At 38.8% G+C, this 6,000-nt stretch overlaps 1 long non-coding RNA gene across 1 annotated transcript; it reads left to right on the forward strand.

Moving 5' to 3' along the window:
• The first annotated feature begins 5,439 nt into the window (after positions 1-5,439).
• On the forward strand, positions 5,440-5,784 carry LOC141656083 (uncharacterized). The gene is made up of 3 exons (XR_012548329.1): positions 5,440-5,483; positions 5,539-5,631; positions 5,725-5,784. It is a non-coding gene; the product is annotated as an uncharacterized LOC141656083 (long non-coding RNA).
• Positions 5,785-6,000: the final 216 nt, after the last annotated feature.

Genomic DNA, 6,000 nt, shown 5'->3' on the forward strand with positions numbered 1-6,000 from the left:
AACAAGTATCACGATGAATGTTTGCTGAAGTATGAAAGTAACAATCGTTCTGACTGTAGCTATTTGTCTCAGTTTGTGGAATACGACTGCAGACCAAATGTGACAGTATGATGAACTGTTACTTCTAAGGTTAAGCAAAGCAAAACAAACAAAGTAAATTGCAGCGGAAATAAAGTAAAACAATTGAACACAAGATTTTTGAATTGGTTCGGCAAATACTCAAGTGCCTACGTCCAATCTACCTTTTTATTGCTTTCTTTTAGTGATCTACTCCGACAACTAAAAGACCCTTACAATAAAAGACACCAACCTACTCCGGTTGTAAAGCTAGTACAAGAACTACTCCGTTCTTATGACAAGCTAACTCGCAACCTACTCCGGTTGCCAAGAGTTAAAGACTACTCCGTCCTAAACTCTACTAACACACTTAGAATGTTATAGGATCAAGTTTCCACTAACATATTCTTAGCAAAGAATAGAGATGGACAACTTTTACAAGATCAACAATTCATAAGCAAGAGAGTTTAGTATAAAAGTAACAGTAGCCACGACTGTAACAACTTGAAGACTCTTTGAAGGTTTTGCAAATGACACGGTTTTAAAACTTTGAAAAACAAATTTGCAAACTTGAAAATAAATTCAGAAAAAAGTCTTAGGTTTTATGAGGAGGATGGCACGCCTTATATAGAGGAGGTGAGTGAAGGGGTTGCTAGGGTTTTGAAGGGTCAAAGACCACACATGTGAAGGGTAATTGCAACCACCCAAAACTTGCACCAAAGAGGGCTCTTTTGCAAAGGCAAGAATAGGGAAAGATAGTTTGAAAGATATCCTTAAAAGCTCATGCAAATTCAGAAAACAAAGAGATAAAAGACAAGTCACATGATGACAAGTTAACACTAAAATGGCAAAAAGCATTCTTTGTTTTCTTAAAGAACCAAAGGGTTGAATTTGCATAAAGAGGAAACATTTTGAAAATAATAATTCAAACCACTCTTTAATGAAGACCATCTCCTTAATAAAAATCTGATTTTTTATCTTTGAAAAATAAGAGTCACGTGAAAGGCTTTTGAAAGATAAAAAGGGACTTCAAGTGTTACGAATTGTGGCACAATCCAAGCGGCTGTTTACTAATGAAAGCAACAGTCGTCTGGACTGTTTCTATTACTCTAAAATACTCTACTTTCTCACTTGTACATTAGATGACACTTGACTTAATACAATTGGATGATTAACAACTTCAACACTTCTTAATCCATGCTTGATTACATCATTAATCCTGAAAAGGTAAACTAAGATGACACAAATCAAATGGGCATGTTATCATCAACATAAGGAACCCAACAAATTCCCCCTTTGATGATGACAAGCCCCAAACGAATGTATAAGCAATGTAAACACCTTAATTCAAGATTTTTAACAAGCAAGATCAAATGAGAGAAGGGACAATATTACCTTACCTAAGGCAAAAGCTAGAATCAAACTACCATGACAATTTTACATTGCCCCAAAACAAGATTCAAACTAAGAAGGTTAGACAAGGCATTAGTTAATCAATATGCAAAGAGATTAAGAGCATGAGTTTACCTTTTCCCCCTCTTGACATCATCAAACGGATAGGGATGTCAAAAGCATTAGAGTGCAGATAATTCACAAGAAAACACAAAAAGACACATGTAATCGTGACAAGGTAACAAGGTCAACATAAACAAGGATTAAACATAAGTTAATCAAAGTTCACCATGGCTAAATAGAGTTTAGAATACACCACCAAATGTCAAAATAACAAGCGAAGAAAATATTGTTTTAGAAGGGCACAACCAAGGTGGGACAAAATGAAAAGGCACGGGTAAAAGGTTAGGGGGCCGAGAGGAAAGGGATAGGCTAAGGGGAGGAAGCTTGTTCACCATCCGAGCCACTACCCAAAGGATCATCATCCACATGAGCATCATCACCAATTTCCTTTGTTGACACGAGGGTGGAAATGATATCCACCTCACCACGGATGAGGTCCACTGTAGAAGCAAGGGCCGAGATTGCCAAATCCTTTTGATGAGCATCTTCCTTAAGCCACACACTCAACTCAGCCACGACATTAAGAACTTCCCGCATACTACCCGTATTCACTTGACTAGATGACCCAACCTCCGGGTCCTTCTTAATTTTCACCGAAATTAATTCATCATTTTCAATTTTGATAAGCATCTTCCCCATTTGACCATCACTCATAACATCACACATGTCCAATGACCCCAAGCTAGTACTCACTAAAACCCCATGTGCCTTGAGCACAACCGACAACCATATTCCATAGGGTAAGTGTAGCACGCTAGAAGAGGGTCTACGAAGTTTGGTCGAAATAAGATGAAAACGCTTGAACATTAACCCAACTAAGTTCACCTTTTTGTGAGTTGCAATATGATAGATTAAATATTGTTGGGCTATGGTGAGTTTTCCCCTATCACCCGAGGGATAAATTGAGCGACAAAGCATATTAAAAATGATGCGAAGAGGAGGGGGTATTTGGGTGTTGCTCACTGGACCAGGAGAGACAGTTTTGGGACACACTACTTGGGCGACATTAAGAGGTGAGGCATAAGGTAAAGCGACCCATGTTTCGGAGGGGAGTTTGTCATAACCTCCGACGGGGATATCAAGGGCGGTAGCAAAATCAGATTGAGTTAGTTTTAGAGGCTTACCGTTCACCTTAGCCGTAAGAAATTCACCCGACTTATCAATTCGGACAGTTGCAAAGAATTGAATCACTTCACTCACAAAGACCGGTTCACGCATTTCCAGTAATTTTTCCCAACCTTGAGCCAATATCATGTCACGGACCGAATGAAAAGCAGGAGGCTCAAACCAGGTTTGGTTGTAAACCCGCGGAGAATGGATTGCCTTAGGATGCATTAGCCTCTCACAATTTTCATAGATTGAGGTGGGAAGATCAATACTTTCGAGGTGATCCCAAACAATAGCCAAATCCCATTTAGAGGTTAGGGAAACCGGATCTGAGGGAGAAAGGTACACAAGTTTCTTCTTTAAGGGTTTCGATTTTTTCTGGGGAGGTTCACTGGGAGTTTCAGTTGGAGTATCAACAATGGGGTTTTCGATGTTACTCTGTTCGACATTTTCCAAATTGGGGGTAATTGGGATGAAGAGGCTTTTTCTTTTCTTTTGTTGTTTTTTTTCTTCGCGGAGTCGGGTCGACTCGGCGGACTTGGTTGGATTCTCATTTAAATCGAACTCGGTTTCTTCAACATCTTCAACATTCACCAATACCGGTTCAGAGGAAGAGCTTGGAATAGCAGAGCTTTTCTTCCGACCTCCTCGTGTGCGCCGTCCTGCAATGGTGGAGATGGGGATGTCGTCGGATGATGGTGGATCAGTGGGGGTCGGTGATGGTTGAGGGTTTGGTGAATCTGGGTTAGATGAAGGAATCGGGTTTGAGGTCTGTGGAGGAAAGGCGTAGGAGATTTTGGGTGAAGTCATTGTTTGAGTTGTTGATGTCGGTGGGTTTGATGTGACAGGTGATGAGGTAATTTTTGTGGGTTTGATGGGTATGGTTGTGTTAAAGGATGTTTTTACCATGGTGGGTTAGGGTAGGTTAGTGGGTAGGTGATTTGGTAAGATTAGGGAGATGAAGAGATGGTGGGTTAGACGGTTTGGGCGGATAAGAATAGGTGGTGGGTTGATGGAATTAATGGCCCAATAAATGAGGGAGGTGAGGTGGTTGGCCCAACTTAAACACATTTAATCACTCGAAATAAAAACGCAAGGTAGCATATAATAAACGTAAATTTAGATATGAGGTTGAGTGATTACCGACTCACAAATACGGTGTCAATTTTTGGTCTAAACATGATGTCAATGCACTTAGAACACTTAATAACATATATCCAATTTTAATTTAATCAATTAAGGAAATTTGTAGAACTCACACTAAAAATCACAAGCAATTGATTAACCCAATTTCTAATCTAAATTTCTCAAAATGTTCTCTTTCAAGTGGCTTAGTGAAAATATCGGCAATTTGATTTTCGGTTTTGCAAAAGATAAGTTTAATATGTCCTTTTTCCACATGATCACGAATAAAATGGTGACGAATATCAATATGTTTGGTTTTAGAGTGTTGAATAGGATTTTTGGAAATATTTATTGCACTCGTATTATCACACATTAAGGGAATGAAGTCAAAAATAATACCAAAATCCAAGAGTTGTTGTTTTACCCAAAGGAGTTGAGAACAACAATGTGCCGCACTAACGTACTCACTTTCGGCCGTAGAAAGAGCTACCGTGTTTTGTTTCTTTGAGGCCCAAGAAGTCAAGCAAGGACCCAAGAACGTTGCAATTCCGGAGGTATTCTTTCTATCCACCGTGCACCCCGCATAGTCCGCATCCGAAAAGCCTATAAGATCAAAAGGACAATGTAAAGGGTACCATAAATAAAGATTTTGTGTTCCAATCAAATACCGAAGAATTCGTTTAACGGCTTTAAAATGTGATTCTTTCGGATTTGCTTGGAACCTAGCACATAAACAAACACTAAACACTACTAAAATTTAAGGCTTCGAGAACGCCCCTTAAAGAACGGTTAATAGCGGAACCGGTCTGCTTCTTATTTTTAGTCTGGCGCGCCTCCAGGATTTCATTAGAGACCGGTTGCTTGTTTTAACCGTGCTCTTAGATTAACAAAGATAACGGTTAGGGTTGACCAACCGTCCTAGTTAAAGAAGTAGACCGGTTAATTAGCGTAACCGTTCTCTTAAATAAACAAAGAAACCGGTCAATTAGTGTAACCGTTCTCTTAAATAAACAAAGAGTACCATAAAAATTCACAATCACCGTCTGCTTTAAATCCCTAATAATACAAGAGACTGCCGTTTACACTTCTATTTCGTTCAAACAATGCTACAATCATCTCGTCCCTGGTTACCCTTGGTTGTCGCTGGTCGCTCCTACTCCGGCCACCACCTGGTTGTGCACGCCTTTTATCGTTGACGATTGTTCTGTTGGTAAGACCCTATTTCACTTCACTTTATATTGTACTCATACATAATTGTTGGTAAAATAAAGAGATTCGGAATCAATTTTTCAACAAAATAAAGCCTTGTGCAAGTCGTGATTGATTTTTATCATTCTTGTTTCTGTCATGCATATGAAGTCTCTTGTTCCCTCCTAGTTTTGAAATTTATAGCCACGCCCACGATCTCAGTTTTCTTTTTCTGTAGATGTAGATACCAGTCTTATTTCTTCTCTCACGTGCATACTGCACTTTAGGATTCTTCATCGCTATGTTAGCATGAACAAAAAATCACCAAGATTCTCTTTCTTTGTCCTACTTCGGTTTTGTGTTGCCATTATTTGAACTTTGAAAACCTGTTCATATATATCCTTCCAGGCTTGTTTGTCATCTTAGCCGTTTATCTTTTGCTTTGTAGGCTTGAATCGCGTAAGAAGAGGCCTTTTGGTCCGAGATTAATGGTAATTTTAAGTGTGCAAGAGTTAAACTATATGTTGCCTTCAATTCATGATATAGTTTAGTGCAGAAGAAGCTTTCAGCCACCAACTTGATGCCCTGAAGTACAATGATCAACCTCATCAAGACTATGGAATCGAGGTTATGTATAGGGTATATCCTCAAAACACCCTCATGTACTCTAAATATTTCCATAACATAGCTCTATGACATGTATTGTTATTCTTCTCTATTTGTTTATGGCAGTTTGCTGGATTTGATCCTTTTGAGAGGTCCACTTACTTCGGACCACACTTTGATTTGGGGACAGTGCTCTATCCCTAATAAAATGTCTTGCGTTTTAGATGGTGATTGTTCTTTTCAATACTAGCTAGATGACTACATCTTAAATTTATTATCCTCATTTGACGTCAAAAGATATTATTTCATGAGAAATTATTGGTCAAAACCAATTGACTGCAAAAGTTAAATTAGGACATGATAAATTGATTATTAGCTGTATGAAGTAATGCATTGTTGTAT

The sequence above is a fragment of the Silene latifolia genome, chromosome 5, assembly GCF_048544455.1.
Source record: "Silene latifolia isolate original U9 population chromosome 5, ASM4854445v1, whole genome shotgun sequence".
NCBI classification, from domain to species: Eukaryota; Viridiplantae; Streptophyta; class Magnoliopsida; order Caryophyllales; family Caryophyllaceae; genus Silene; species Silene latifolia.